A 17,483-nucleotide genomic window follows, 5' to 3' on the forward strand; every position below is an offset into this window, starting at 1 on the left:
CTCCGTAACTCCTCCATACTAACATTGTTCAAATGAGTGCTGGGAAGGCTGGGGAAAATGTTAGATCCTTGCTGGTTACGAACGGCACCTCAATCGGTCGACGCCATATTGGATTAAAAACTGCCTTGAAAACAAATTTTACGAAGACCTCACATGCTTATTTTAGTTCGTATGGCGCTTTCATAGTAGGTTAGTTACATCACATAGGGTAGATACCACGGCAGGCCAACCCTCATCACGGTGGACGGGTCTTATTCACTCGATATTTAATTGGTGAAACAAGAATACAATTGCAACTCTAAGCATACCATTTTTAAAAGACTGAAGTTTCGTCAACATAATGTGATATATGAAAGCCCCACACGAACTAAAATAAGCATGTGAGCTATTTCGTTAAAATATGTTTTCAAGGCAGTTTTGAAATCCAATATGGCGACTACGTTTTGCATGGACGGTTCTCATCAGTGACGGCCACCATCTTTCCCAGCCTTCCCAGCACTCATTTGAACAATGTTAGCGTATATATGTAACGTTTATTGATCTTACTCAAGATTGCAGTTGTAATCAGCACAATAAAACAACATTTTGTTGCCTATATTAGTGAAAGTATGAAACTTGTTATTCCGGGGTTATGGTTTGAACTGAATTCATTCTTACCTTGTAATCGGTGGTTTTTATCCTTACTGCCATCACAACTGAAACTCCACAGTGCTTATTTGATGTTATTATACACATTTGGTCTCAGTTCACTCCACATTGCACTTTAAAACCCGTTGATGTTTCTGGTTTCTAAGCGCGCACGCCATAAACACAGTTATGAACAGCAGACGACGACAGACGACGAAACTGCAAAGTTTTTATTCCCTAAACTGTTTACTTTACTCGTTGTTTAGTTTAAATTTACTTTGTTATTTAAAAAAATTGATTTAATTCATGTATATTATCCCTTTTTTGGCAACCAAATTACCCCAAAAAATTACAGATATTTCAAAAGTAAATACAATCAAACGTTTCTAACGTTTTCGTACATCTGGCTGCCGAAAACCATAGAGGAACGAATACGGGAAAAGTGCATGAGGAACGGACTAACGATTAACTGAATTATATACATTTTTTTTTTTTTTGCTTTTTTGTTTTTGCTAGCACTTTCATTGATTCAGTCTTTATTAGTATTTTGAATTTCTTTAATAATCGTATGCCAGAAATAAATGTAACCTTTCTTTAATGTTTGCATGCTTTAATGTTTGCATGCTAAGAATGGCAAAAATCATCGTTGCCACATTAGTGGAGGCTTCACACACGCCGTTCCATTATTATAAACTGTTTCCATGAATTTCTAGTTGTCATATTAATGCAATAATGATAAAATTGCTTTAATATTTATGTATATATACTTCCAATACATAGCCTAATTTCACCAATTTCAACGTTTTGTTTATAGTCTTATACCCAGTTTGGAGGGTCAACACATACCGAATGGCAACAGAGAGAGAGAGAGAGAGAGAGAGAGAGAGAGAGAGAGAGAGAAAGGAAGGCGAAGGAAGGCGAAGGAAACGGGTGGAAAGGGGTGGCTTTGGAGGGGGGGGAGGGTAGGTGGAGCTTTTTAAGCGTGTTCGTATCCATTTCTGCATAATGGAGTTTTTGTCTCTTGGTACAAGGACGAAGTGTCGTTATTCTTTACGATTAGTGATTCACGATACCCTTATAAAATTACGGCATGGGTGTAAGCACTATAGCAAAATCTCATTCTGATACGAGTGTTCGTTACAGAAATAGGTATTGCCCAAAAACGTGCTTGCACTGTCTCTTGAAACCCATAGTAGGTATGCTGCTTAGTTGTCAATCAAGTTTTTTGTAATCAAGTATTTTTTACAAGCTAGCTATTGAATAAATTTGTATTTTTCTCAGTCAAAACATATGCCCCTCAATGCTAACTTTCTCTTTTAACAACTTTCTGGTCATTGCAAATTCGGGCCCCATAATTTCTTATGGTGCGAAAACAGACAGAGGCCCAGGGACCGAAAATGATTGCGTCACACTAACGGCGGTAATCCAGCAGTAAAAACATCTTCATATATCCAAAAAGTAAATAATAAAAGATATATAGCGCATTACGATTATAACAATTACATGAATAGCTGATAACAATCTGCATGAATAACTGGTAAACTGTTCTGCAAGACAGTTGAGTATAGCAAATTATGACAATAGGTACGAAAGTCAAGATGTCGTGACGTCATAATACAAACTTAAAAGAACGTTCTAATTCAGAAAAATAATTACTTAAATTTGAGTCAGAGTCGAGTTACTTTTTCAATAACGAATATTTTCAAATTAATCATCATAAATATGTAAAATATTGATGTTTTACTACTTATTTAAAAATTAGCTAAGAGCACGCTTCTCGTCATCTTCTACCAAAACAGCTGTTTACTCCTGGCTTGTTTTGTTGGTGAGAAATAGTTTTCGATTGTTGTGATGAAAGTGCTCCAGCGTCTGTGGGCACAAGTGGTGTGCGGATTTATCACAGGAAATGGTTAGTTTATTGACACAAGCTACTCCGTAAACATCGAGATGGTGTCAATCTTCTAAATACCTCGAGTTGTAAGTAAAAATGTTGAACGCGTTTTGGTGAGATTTGCACTACGTTTGAGACAGTTTTCAGTACCATCTGTTTAAATCTTAAAATTTGGCCTTAATTTCTAACTTTGGAGAAAATACTTACTTCGAAAAGGAAAGGAGTAGAGGTCTTTAGCTCCGTTTCTCACCAACAACAAGTCGCGACTGATGCCCATCTCGGGTGTCAGGACGCGTTATAATGTACTTTTTCGGAGGGTGGCAAGCGTTGAATGTAGGTGGCCTGGTTGGCCTGCCGTGGTGATCTACCCTATGTTGACGAACTTCAATCTTTTGAATGGTACGCTTAAAGATGTAGCCTAGTTGGATTCTTGTTTCACCAATTAGGTAAATATAGTGAATAAGGCTGATCTACCCGATGACGATGGATCCGCTGTGGTGTTTTCCCCTAATTAGCCAAGTCCAGTCTACAGACAAAAAAATAACAGTAGGTACCTATAGCCTACTCCTAGATCGTTCTAAACAACCGATCAAAAATAAGGTAAAATTCTATTACCAAATACTAAAGTAAACTCTAATTTCCAAAGAAATAGTTACTCGCCGCCGGCCAACTACTTAGATCTACCAAATTACAAAGTAACCACTTAGCCTACCTTGTATATAGGCTAGTCTAGAGTTTGGGGTCAGCCTTCCTTCCTCAGCCTAGTGTCAAAAATCGGTTGTTCCTTTCGTTCTTCATTGCTCTGTAAGTGTTGGACTTGAATTTTCTTTCCCATGAATATAATCTCTCTTACTAGATTAATAAACTTTCCGTCTAGTAAATTTAAACCGAGAAACATGCGTCACTTCGCACGGGACACGATGTTCGTGGAGCAGGAAATGTCAGTTTCACCTGAGTGTGTCAACAACACTCAACTGTCAACTTTGTAATTACAGCCCTTCACGGGAAGGTTGAGTCACAAATGCATAATGCTTCTCCCTTTATACGTTCATATTTGTAAGGAGAGTCAGGAAGCCCACGCCAGGTCTCCTAACCTTTTTCATGCTATTAGGACACAAAACTCCAGACTAATAGTATGAGCCATCTTAATCTAAAGTGTAAATGAACCACTAACCTTCAACAAGACACTGAAATATGAATTAAAGCGCCATACTACTATACCACATAATGTCATGATGCTTTATAGCTATACTTATTTCGTGATTCATATATATATATAATATAATATATATATATATATATATATATATATATAATATATATATATATTTATATATATGTGTATATATAATATATATATATATATATATATATATATATATATATATATATATATATATATATCTATATAATATATATATATATATATATATATATATATATTATATATATATATATATATATATATATATATGCTTTGTGGGATGCAATACTAAAATAAGAAACCGGAGTGCGACACTTACTATCTAATTCAACCTTTTTGGAGAGTACGTGCCATTTCTATCATTCTAGGAACATGCAGACTTGTAGTCTCTAATGCTATGTGAAGAAACGAATTAGTGTACAGGCTAAAATTAAAAGAAACGTGCGTCATTTCACAAGCAGCAAGAGTTGAAGGATGAACAAAGAAAACTAATGTAAGAGAAACTTGAAACGAAAAAGATTATAAATGCTGACTAAAATATTATGAGATTAATGTTTGTCACATTAATCTCATAATATTTTAGTCAGCATTTATAATCTTTTTCGTTTCAAGTTTCTCTTACATTAGTTTTCTTTTCAACACATTAATCTCATAATATTTTAGTCAGCATTTATAATCTTTTTCGTTTCAAGTTTCTCTTACATTAGTTTTCTTTGTTCATCCTTCAACTCTTGGTTTTGTTCATGAGGTTACTCAGAAAATATTTGAATCTATGATTACCTCAAGTTTATCTGTAACTTAGATTTATTAAGTGTTGAATGTGTTGCTATTAGAAAAGACTAGATTATTTTTATTTGCCTTTTATGAATTTAGATCAGCCTTGTTTTTTTAGGTTTAATTACTAGTTTTTAAGAATCATTTTGTGGCAGAATAGCCTTTGTTTTGTATGAGCATTTGTTTATTTTATTTTTGAAATTTAAGTGTCCGTTGTCTCTTCATTTTAAGTGTTTAGCGTAAAGTGCTTAATTTAACGTTTCTCAGTGTGGTTAGGCGCCTCCTCCCCGTTTGTTTATATTACCGAACTATCGTTTTAACTATTGTTTTTCTTTTTTTTATACGAGTGTTTATGAACGCATCTTGGTGATGTCTGGACGTTGGTGCTCGGACAAAAGCACTCCCTTGATATCATACCTTGAGCAGCATACTGATTTGGACTTTGGATGGCGATTACCTATTTGGCAGTTATTGGAACGACGATTCTTTGGATTACGTTTTGGATCCTCGCCTTGGTCTGTTGTCTGCAAGGTTCTCTTGTCACCTGCGACTCGAGTGTCTCCTGCCTCGACCCGCGGCTCGTGTACTTCGAGTAGAGACTCACAGGTGCTCCTGTCACCTGCGACTAGAGCCAGTCCTGCCTTTCCCTGACGAGGAGGAATTCCATGGAATTGGTGCCGTCGCTTTCTTCTGGCACTTTCGTCTCCAATCAGCTGCTGTGGTTTTGGGAGCTTGCTAGCTCGTGAGATGGCCTGTAGGGAGGCTGACGCCAGGTAAGACAGTGTGTGTCTGATTTTCGTTTGGGATTGCTTCCCCTTTATGGTTATGCTCTGGCGTTCAGGACCTGCCCTGATAGCTGTTATGGCGAGTGGATCACGGGCCCAGTTTTGTCTCTCCTCTGATACATTCACTGAAGTGAGAAGAACTACCAAATCCTTTGTTTATTTAATCTTATATTATATATATATATATATATATATATATATATATATATATATAGGTATATATATATATATATAGTATATATACATGTATATATTTTGTCATATTTGCGTCGTGACTATATAACGTCATCCAGTAGGTCTATTATAAACAAGGTTTTGTGTGCTTAGTTTTGTGTTGATAGGTAGGATTTATAATGGTTTTCCTGTTTTATTTTCTGTCTTCCGTCTTTCTTGGAAATAGTATTAGGGTAATTTTTGGTTTGGCCAGCAAAATTGTTGGATCCAAACAAGTTTATTATTATTAACTGTTATTTCTCCTGTCTTTGTTAGGACTTAGCTTCTTAGCTTTAGGGAATCCAGTGTGATTCTAAGGACTGGTATTTGTCCTTCCTTGTTATCAAGTTATGGTATTTGTCATATCTGACAAGGTTGATCTAAATTTTGTAATAGTTAAGTATTAAATATTGTTAATTTTTCTTGAGTGTTTGTTTCCGCTGACCTTTAGCACTGAGTTACATTTATTACTGACGGCAATTATAACAAGAACTTTTATAACTACCCCAAGGGTTGTAACAGTTGCCTTACATAAGTGTTGATAATTGTTTAATTAGTAGAAAAAAATGATAGCATGTCCCCGTTAATGACAATCGAGATAAAAAAAAAATACAGGTTAATTAGTGAAATTGCTTATGAAAAAATGTATAGTAGTTAAGAGCTAATACTAGTACTGATAAGATCGAAGAAATCTACAAATCAATATACGAGAAGCCGTGAAGCTTGACGTTTCGGATAAAACTGTGTAGCTAAAAAGTGAATTTTTTATGGTTTCCTGAAATTTTTCTTAACGAAACTGAAAATATAATTGAGATTTTTATTGAAATGCACAATTAGGTTTTTGGTAGACTTAATAAGAGATTAAAATCTGGATGATGATGAGTAATTACGATAATTAAAAAGGCAAATAGTAGAACGAATTTTGATATGGTGCCCATGTCTGACTTTGTTCAAGAGGATATTATTTAACATTTCTGGGTGTATTTTCATTTAAGAAAATTATTGTTCGAACCAGTTGTGAAAGGTAAAGTTGTTTATCAGAAGTTCAGATTATGAATACCTGTGGTGAATCTACCATCCATATAGCTAGCTACCCATAATGCCTGAATAACCTATTGATGAAAATTTAGCTATTCACCTGGAAAAGGTATATATGCTTTACCGGATGGCCAATGGGCACATAAACAAATTAAAGTTTGCTGGGATTGCTGTATGTTGTATTGCAAATGATGCATTATAAATCAGGCCAATACCGAGGGGGCTGTCGAATGACCACCCACCCCCCAAAAAAAATTCTGCAAGTCCATATTTTCTGTGACTATCCATTTCATTGAATTGTGCTTACAAAGTAATAAATAATTATTGTTTTTTTAAGTCAAAGTATAAAACATAACAACAAATAAAGTAATATGCATGTTATCGTTAACATAATAAATGAATCATTCAATAAAACTTAAGAAACTTTCTTTAATTTCAGTGCAAACTTTCAACATTTTAAGTAAAATTCTGTTAACTAAAGCCAGTATTTTGAATGACATCTATCGGGTAGAAGGGCATAGACCACATAAAAAAAATTTCTTCTTAATATAACTAAAATAACATTTTCAAATAATTCATCTTGTATATACCTATATATGCAATGACATTTATAGAAGAAAGGTCCAGTTTTGGGAAAAACGACACCCACATACAAAAAACTCGAGGTACGGGCCTATAAATGTTGGATAATGGTAAAAGTTGTATCCTAGTTTTATTTGGTCTTAATGGGGCTTTTTATGTAGTTGTGCTTGTTATCATCTGAAATAGTTTACTATCCATTTCAACAACTAATGAAGCCTTTGAATATGTGGAAGACTACAGTACTTGCAAGACAGAAAGAATGTACAGATTAGAAACTATCATTCCCCTTAGGAAACATTCCAAAGACGAGTACCTATTGTACACACACACACACACCAGATGTACTACAGGGACGTGGAGTGAAGCACAAGGTATTTGAGGATGGCCCCCAGTATCATAACAATTACAAGGTGATGCTTTTTAGTTGTGCTTTATTTCGTAATTATGTATCTAGTCTCAACCGTCGCAACTCGTGAAATAACACAATTTTATTCTAATCTTAATCTGAATACTATTTATTTTCCATATATATAATGCATGTCTGCAGATGTAAATATGTAAGTGTTTTATGTGCATACTCTATTATAAGATTAACTTAGAATTTATATGTTTAAGTAATGTAAGTTCAGAATTCACAGAAGCATAATGTAAAGTTTAAGGAATAACGTATACGAAAAATGAACGCTTTGTATATAATTGCCGTTATTTGTGGAATCTGAACACTGTAAAAGTGTGCATCTCGTAATGGCGCCTGTAAAGGGTGTTCAGCTGAAAATATATTGAAAGGTATCTTTTGGTAACAATTCTGCAGAAAGGTAAAGTGACGATAGTAAAGTTTTCAGTGCACTTAAAAATACTTTAAAATACTGTGGAGTTATTTATTTTTTTTTTCACATTTCAAATTTTATGTTTTGTGTTATTTTTCAAAAAAAAAAAATTATATAATTGCATTACCATTTTTTTCATATTTTCGGTGGTGAATTTGATACTTTTCCACACTATGTTTTCATATTTTTGCATTCACAAATTGTTTGATTAACTTAGATGTTTTTTTTATGACTTAGTTTTGCATACTGGATTTAATTTAACACTTGTGAATGAATTTTCATTTATTTAGATTTCTTTTCAAATCTTAAGTATTTCTTAACACTTTGAATTTTAATTGAATAATATGACTTCTTGGTTAATTCATTTCTTGATTAACAAATTAATTTTGATTTAATTCATTCTAGCGATTAATTCAAGAATTAATAGAATTTTTTGTTATTTTCAAGTAATAGTAAATTTTCTTAAGATTGTGATTTCCACTTATAAATTTTGAAGTTAGAGTTTTATTTAAGTACAGAACCAGTAATAGATAGTGCTGTTTTCCTTCAGTTTTCTTGAAGTGAGTTAGAAGGGATCGCTGTTGCCTTTAATGTTGGAGAGTATATATATATATATATATATATCTATTATAATATATATATATATATATATATATATATAATATTAGGGCTTGTGCCTTGTATGATAAGGCGCCCTATGAGGTAATGTTAGACTAGCGATAATCTATACGCTAAGTCGGTTGGTATTGCACTTCCATCTTCAATGGAGTGTCTGGGGTTTTGTAGATCACTTACGAAGTCGGTATTATCTTTACGACGATGTGTTAAACTCATGGTTCGGTGAGGTTCTTGTAGAAAACACTAAGTATAAAAATAGATATAATTTCTTCTGAAGTTTTACATGGTGAAGATCAGGTATGATTGTACAAGTCTTCTAATAACGATAGCTTGATCGCTTCTGCCAATGATGATGGCTAATCCTATTCCTCTACATGATAAAGCTTAGGTAAAGAGGTACAGGTCTTCTAATGACGATAGCTAACTCTCTTCTGCCAATGATGATGGCTAATCCTATTCCTCTACATGATAAAGCTTAGGTAAAGAGGTACAGGTCTTCTAATGACGATAGCTAACACTGTTCTGCCTGTCTACCATCTCTGTTACAAGTTATGAAGGAACAGACAGTAGTTCGAACATATGAACATACTATCAGATGACATAGTTTCATACGAACACAATCGAATGAGACACGCTACAGATCACGTAGGCCGTTTGAATAATAGGTCGGGGTAGTTGTCTCAAGCAGGGAGCTTGGACTAATGAATTTAGTAAACAATTGAATGACTACAGGTGACGGCATGTTATCTTAGCTTACATACTTATTGTACGTCATCTTTAGCGTCTCTAGTCTGATCACATTCCTGCAAGCAATCTGGTTGACCTCTTAGTTTTTAGACTTTTATATATATTGGACTAACATTCCATATTTTTATTATGTAAAACACTTACATTAGCTCGGTCAGCTACCAAAACCAGCTTACTGAATATTACTCAAAACTTGACTTGCATCTGACTTATAGGAGTGTGATACAAGACACTATGTGAATATATATATATAAGTAAATAAAAATTCTTGTGTACATGAATTGATTCAAGTAATAAAATATAAAACAATGATATTGGTAAATAATAGTGATCACATGATATATATAATGATACAGTTTTTCACTTCATCTCTTTAAGATACTTATGCTACAGAAAATACTAATGTACTCTGATGAAATTGCATGAGTGAAGATTAACATGATAAAAATCATATTTTAACTGATAAAAAAATATCATATATGAATTGATAAAATTATTAATGTTTATGCTGATTGATTCGTTGATTTCTGATTCATTAATCAATATACTAACTCATATATAACTGCAGATATTGGGAAGATAAAAGGTAACAGCTTGATTATAGGCTACCTGATTTGTTTATACATTGGTATATGGATTCATATAATTATGATTAATATATGTGCACTTTAAATAGATTCCTACTGCGTACACGCAAAGATATATTTAGATTCTGTTATTTATGATCATTTATATAAGAGATTCCTATTGCGTACACGCAAAGATATATTTCGACTCTGTTATTTATGATCAATTATATATAGGATACATGATACTTTATATATATATAGGATACATGACCGAGGTTATACTACTTCACTTTTAACTAGCTTTCGAACAACTTTTCGTCCATTACCACCAGTTCCAGACAACCACCTTTAGCCAATTGAAACGGCCTTTTTCAATGGTTAAAACAAGGGGAAAATTTGCCTGGGCGGGTCCAACGTTCTATTTTGCGCTCATACTTATTCTCTGCATCCTAAGCTACACGATTCCGTTCGCGATGAATAGATCATCCCAGCACGAGTCCTTCGCCAGCAAAGTAGAGTTGAATATCCTTCGGGTCGTAATTGTCGGAAGTATGTCCCTTTTTGTAGTCGAATTCCGACAGCCGCTGGAGCATTCCGCATTAAAACGAGATTAACGACGAGATACGGTGTCGGTCGAAGAAGTCCATGAAATTCCTTTCACATTGTAGGCGGTTGTTACTTGACTGTAGTCGTCCGCCACGACGAACGATTTTTTTTTTTTCGAAGTTGCGATGTGAAATTCTCGTACTGCAGGATACTGTAACCAGGTTCCATTAATCAGCCTGCAAGTTAAATTATACTTGTCACAAGGGCAAAGTAAATTCAGACGACATCCAAATACAGGGGAGGGAAGAGAGCCATTTAGACCAGACTTAACCCACATGAATTCGCTGATATTTTGGAATTCAGAAGAGTCCGCTGTACAAACTTTTATCCATGGCATTAACAATGAGTGAACCTATCCAGGTCTATGATGACTCGTAAAAATATCCATAATTATAAAAAATAAATAGATATCAATACGAATCTCAAAGAAAATTCGATATTACTGGTAGTAAGTTACTAGACAAAGAAGTGGAAAATGGAGCTATTTGTAAGATTGCCAGGCAGCATAAGAGTCAAAGAGAATATTAATCATGATTCTATGTGCCCTAACAAAAGTTTCATATTCAATTTTCTCGTGCGCATCCTCTGAGGTTAATTTTTTTTTTTAAAAACTTTATTAATAGGTAGGAGATGCAACGAAAAAAACCCACTATGTAACTAATTTCTAAATAAACTTTGGGTTTTTCAAGAAAATGTGGACATTTTCCATGAATGTTTCACTTGATTGTAATAAGCTAATGTTGCAAGTAAATAATCCATACCATATCGTGATACCTTCTAAATGTCTATGAGGTTCAGAAAAAATTAATTCATTTTGATGTTATAGAAATTCTATTTCCTTATTTTGTTTATTAATTTTAAAATGATTGCAAGTCCTTAACTAATTGCATTACACACACGGATAAGAATATGTTAGTGGCCTGTCATGTGACCTATGAACCACATGTGAAGTTCATGAAACTAAGCATGTTCCTTTCTCCAGTCCAATCTGCTTTTGCAAGCAGAGACGACACACAGATGAAGCTGTGTAAGCAGATTATTGAGGTTAAAAGGAACAAATGCTGATACGGCAATGATGACGTCGTCACTTGGCAGGAGATTGCTCTCAGCCAGCTAAGAGTTACGTACTTGCTGTAAGAGATACGACTTTAGTATTTTCAAATGATATTTTAGTGTTTTAATTCTCCACCCGCATGAGAAGAACTGTCTGAAAAAAAAAAAAAAACAGTACCAAAATTGAACAATATATAGTTTCATGTTGGCATTATGTTAAATAAATATTCCTTATTCAAACTATATGAAAAAGGTTTCCATACAAATTCTATATATTATTAGCCCTGGTATAAGATTCATATAGGATTATTCCATAGATAACATTTTCACTTCTAGACTTCCTGACTTTAAAATCTCTTTTATTTTATTTTATTTATTTTATTTATTATTAGTTTATTTATTTATTTATTTATTTAATTTTTTTTTTTCATTGACTACTAATATAAATCACCGGGACAGACAATATGTCAGTAGATTTTGGATATGTGTTTGAACTTTTAGCTTATTTGTCATTACTAAAGCGTTAAGTTAGAGTTCAAATCTTTACGCAGATATATTTGGATATTTAATGTTACGTTTTGCTTATTGATATTATCGTGATTCCTTTTTTATTATAATTTGTTCAACCCTTCCGACTTCTTACGGAGTGTATTATATTGACTCCACTTGTATCCATATTTATTTTATTTTTTTATATTTATTTATTTATATATTTTTTTATATATCTTTGATAAATTAATGGTTGGCTTGAATATGTGGAAAAGTGTTCTAGCGGCGTACCGTATAAGGCTACTTGCGGCATCAATTCTATAGATACAAGATATCAATGATAAAGGTATTTAAAACCGCGAGAACCGCTATAATCCAGTTCGGATCCAACATCACGAGTTGTAACTCGTAAGACATTGACACTTCCTATTTAATTATCCGTTATTCTACCAAACCGATTGACTCTGGGTGATCAAATTATATTATTGGTTTTCTTAATGGAAAGGAATTCACACAACGTGTTAAGGAGATTATTATTGATTTACACCACCCGAGTCACAGATTATTATGTGTTGAATTCCATATTTACTGATTTAGCACTCATAAATATTCGTAACGCACTCAATTGCGGTGTTTGTTTTTAGTGCTATTAATTCTATATAACGTGTCAAGGAACTATTAACACTAAGAAGTGTTTATTCCCTCTGTCAGACTCGTAATTCTGTTAATAATTCTACGTATATTCTTTCAAGGATTGATTTGGCACAGGATAGGCTCCTAAACTGACAGGTTTCTTAGTGTATCCCTTGTTTTCATGACACGTGTTACAATTAGTTATGTGCTTTTTATATCTGTAAGCATTGTAGGCCAGTAAAATAGTGATTTGGTTTGGCTTTCTGTAACATAGTAGGGAACCCTGGATGACGGAATGCAACAGTTTATGACGATTGGTATGAAAGAGATTATTACTAATACCTGGTCGTTAGTCATCTGCTGTGTTCTTCGGGTTTACCTCGTCACAGACCTACATATAATATTACATTTGATTACATTATTCTGATACACATACTTTAAATATACTTTTGCTTTAGGGTTTCTGCTCGAAGTGTGTATTGTTTTTGCTTAGCCGCTGACCCTGTTTCCGTTTCGAAGTGTTTATTGTTTGGGTTATGTCTGTTGACTCTTGCTTTGTTCAGTTTGTAACAGTTCTGCACTCCGACCCAGATATTCAATGCTCGCGATCTCTTGGGTTAAGGAATTTTCTTGTTTAGATACGGTTTTAACAATAGGCACGGATATTTCTATATTTTTTAGTCTAATCAATGGTTCTTTGCAGTATGGTGCGGGATTGCGGGATAATGCGTCAGCTATGATATTTGCTTTCCCAGGTAGATATCTTATCTTGGCTCCAAAGACCTGAATGATCATTTGTCACCGAGTTCCTTTTGGACTGTGATTAAAGCCTTTGAAAAAACTCGGTAAAGCATCATGTTCAGTAAGGACTTTATCAGGATAGCCATAGATTATGAACTTAAAATATACTAGTGAGTTAAAGATACCTAGCCCTTCCTTGCCTATTACTGTATATTTACTTTCAGAGGGCTTTAGTTTACGTGAATAAAAAGCTATAGGGAAGAACTGTTTATCATATTACTGAAGTAATACCCTCTTACCCCTTGGTCTGAGGCGTCTGTTGCAATAAAAAAAAAAAAATTCCTTATTCAAGTCAGGGATTTTTTAAGTTAGGTAAGCTGCATTTTCCGCTTTTAAGATATTGAACGCCTGTTGATGCTTTTCAGACCATAATAAATCTACGTTCTTCTTCGTAAGATCTGTTAAAGGAGCTGTCATGATTGAAGAGTTACATATTTACATACGATTGTAATACCCACTAAGCGCGAAAGTGCTGTATCCCCCTTTTACGTTAATAAGTACCGCGGAAAGTTATGAATAGCCGACACCTTACCCATGGACTACTTTTAAGACCTTGACCAGACACATAAAACCTAGATAAACATGTTCGGTTTTAAAAAACTCTCATTTAGATATTTTACTCTGAGATTATTTGTCTTTGTCTCTGTAGCACTAGCTCTAACTTTATGTGGAATGTATTTTTTTTCTTTCTAAGGTATTAGAAAAGATTACAAGATCATCCATATAGGCATGTAGGTTATCCCTAAAAGTCTCCAAACACTATATTGTAATTGGGGCGCAACGTAAGCCGGCATACGTAAAAAATTGATAATGTCCCCTGGGTGTGCTGAAAACGGTGTATGAGGTACAATCACTTAGGTAATGGTATCTGGTAAAAGCATTTAAGTAAGTCCAAGTTGGTGAAAAAAAAATTTATTCTAACCTAACAGAGATAAGATGTCGTCGGTACATGGCACTGGAAACTATCGGGAGTCGTTTCCTTGTTTAAGCGACAGAAATCTACGCAGATCGCCAAGTCCGATCTTTTATGGCATGACGTTTGAGGGAAAAATTATATGGGCATGTTTGATTTCCTAATGACTCCTATTACTAACATTTTTCGTCATTTATCTCTATTTTGAAATTTCATTGAGAAATCTATACGAAGGTACGTAAAATATCTTTTATGTTTGTCCTTAGACCGTGTTTTGTGTTAAATTACATCCGTTTTTCTCAGAGATCACTCGCTAGTGATAAAAAAAAATTCTGCTGAATCACCTCTGCTTGAATGACTTTACGGATATTACTTTAGATAGATTATCAGAGAGATTCATCCACGACTGGTTGGGCGTGATTAAAAATTAGCAACAATAAAAAATGCGATATTTATAACTTCCGTATCCACGATATGTATACTTTTAGGGCTTTGTTCGCGGAAATCGTTATATTTCAGAGTGTCGGGAAGGATTAAAATTTCATTTCCCAGCAAAGTCTTTTTACACGCACTAAGACGTTCGAGGGTGCATGTTTCTCGAAATTTTGCGTGCAAAGTGCGACTGCGGTTGTGGGAGAATTCTGTTGGGTCATTTGAACAATGTACGATTTATGAGACAATGTATAGTTCCTTTATATAAGTTATTATTGATTAACTGTCTCATTTTTGTTCAAAACGGATTTTAATATGTTTGAATGGTTTATAGGATTTCCCTTTGATAAACACGCCTTATTTTGCAGGATGTAAGAATAATATTTTGTATACCCATAGATGGATCTTACAATTACACTACATACAGATCAACTTTTTTTTTTTATAACTATAGAGGTATCTGTAAACGCTCGCTTATCCGGACTTCTCATTAGGGAAGTTCGAACAACAGACGGTGAGTCCGTAATACTGGTAATTAATTGTACTAAAGGAATAAATAAGATATTCTAATACGGCGCGTACAGTCGGGCTTAATCCACCAGTATTTATTATAACTTAATGTATTAAAATTACTAGAACCTGCTCTGATACTGATACGTCGTGTGATGCATAGGAAAAATCTTTTTAGTCAAAAGATATCGGTATGTATGAACCAACATCGCTTTTCACCCACTCTGCTAGAGTCGCTTATTGTGTGGAATTTGCTTCGCTTTGAAAACTCGGCAGATTTAACTAACCTTGACCGCTTGACTAGGTGACAGTCACCGAGTTTGCTTGTTTGATCTGAACGGGCTACTGTTTCTATTTCTTTTTAAATAATAATTAGGTTATATTCTCTTTATTACCATCGGCAATGAATGACGAACTATTAGGAACTGAGCGATTACTAATTAAGACGAGTTATCTCTACTGCATTCAATCTTAAACTGTTTTGTACTTCATTCTTTGCTAAAATTTGAAATAGTGAGGGATCCTGGTCAGCGCATTTAGCCTGATGAAGTTTTTACAGACATGTTATTCCTTGCAATCCAGCCATATTTTTAAAGTTAAGTTGAGTCATTGAGGTTCGATATTTTATATAACTCAAAAAACTCAAGGCTAAAACTGCGATCGGGACTTTGCAAAGGAGCATTTATTGTCATGACCGAAATAGTGTTACCTCTAATTTATATAGGATTTGTACGGGTGTTCCACTTGGTTTTGTGTGTTTTCTAATCACTACGGTGTCTTAATGACCCTATCCATGCATCTGTATAAATACAGACGTCCACTGCGTAAACGCATATTCACTGTTTAATATGATTTGTTACGTAAGGGATTAATAATCACCAAAATGATAAAATTAACATAGTATATGATTATGATATTCAGTAGAACTTCTGGAAACAGACACTCAAAGATAAAAACTCGCAGTAGCGAAATCTCAATGATATAGATAATTTCTGTAAAAAAGTAAGATTAAGAATGTCTCGTAACTTCAGCCACAGGAATAACGAAATTCGACCTGCAAAGGAAACACTCAAAGTTACTCCAAATGAATAAAAAATTGTACTTAGCTTGCTTTTGTGGGAAGTCACGGTGTTCCGATAAAACGGACACACGGCCGTGGTCCTCCTCTATTTAGCGGACGACCTGGTTTTGGCTTCAGTTTCCCCCGTGCGCGTTGTTTCGATGATTCGAAGCCCTGAAAATCCGATGCTGCAGACGCGTTCGGTTTTGTTTCTTGCAGTGCCGGAAACGCTCACTAACGATGTTTTCTTGAATGATTCTATTGAGAGACGAAGCTTCCGTTGCCGTAGGAAAAGGACACGTCGGTTTTTGTTTCTTGAAGTTATTCACTAACGATGATACTAAGTTGCTTGACGAATCTTGTTGTTTTCTGAAGTCGCTCACTAATGATGATACTAGGTTGCTTGAAGAATCTGCTGCTTCGTCGTCGTTGACTTCATGATTTATTATTCTGTTTTTCTTCGTATTGGACGGTTGTAGAGTTCTTCTGGTCCGCTGGCCACCAAATATTAGGGCTTGTGCCTTGTATGATAAGGCGCCCTATGAGGTAATGTTAGACTAGCGATAATCTATACGCTAAGTCGGTTGGTATTGCACTTCCATCTTCAATGGAGTGTCTGGGGTTTTGTAGATCACTTACGAAGTCGTATTATCTTTACGACGATGTGTTAAACTCATGGTTCGGTGAGGTTCTTGTAGAAAACACTAAGTATAAAAATAGATATAATTTCTTCTGAAGTTTTACATGGTGAAGATCAGGTATGATTGTACAAGTCTTCTAATAACGATAGCTGATCGCTTCTGCCAATGATGATGGCTAATCCTATTCCTCTACATGATAAAGCTTAGTAAAGAGGTACAGGTCTTCTAATGACGATAGCTAACTCTCTTCTGCCAATGATGATGGCTAATCCTATTCCTCTACATGATAAAGCTTAGGTAAAGAGGTACAGGTCTTCTAATGACGATAGCTAACTGTTACGCTGCCTGTCTACCATCTCTGTTACAAGTTATGAAGGAACAGACAGTAGTTCGAACATATGAACATACTATCAGATGACATAGTTTCATACGAACACACAATCGAATGAGCACGCTACAGATCACGTAGG

General features: G+C 34.5%; 1 protein-coding gene across 1 annotated transcript in view; it reads left to right on the forward strand.

Moving 5' to 3' along the window:
- Positions 1 to 5,247: 5,247 nt before the first annotated feature.
- The window catches only part of LOC135205669 (zinc finger and BTB domain-containing protein 17-like), a 260,367-nt gene continuing 248,131 nt past the window's right edge, over positions 5,248 to 17,483 (forward strand). Inside the window, exon 1 of the mRNA XM_064236519.1 lies at positions 5,248 to 5,269. The gene's annotated coding sequence lies outside the window, so the exon portion shown is untranslated. The remainder of the gene's footprint in view (positions 5,270 to 17,483) is intronic.

The sequence above is a fragment of the Macrobrachium nipponense genome, chromosome 24 (genome assembly GCF_015104395.2).
Source record: "Macrobrachium nipponense isolate FS-2020 chromosome 24, ASM1510439v2, whole genome shotgun sequence".
Classification (NCBI taxonomy): Eukaryota; Metazoa; Arthropoda; class Malacostraca; order Decapoda; family Palaemonidae; genus Macrobrachium; species Macrobrachium nipponense.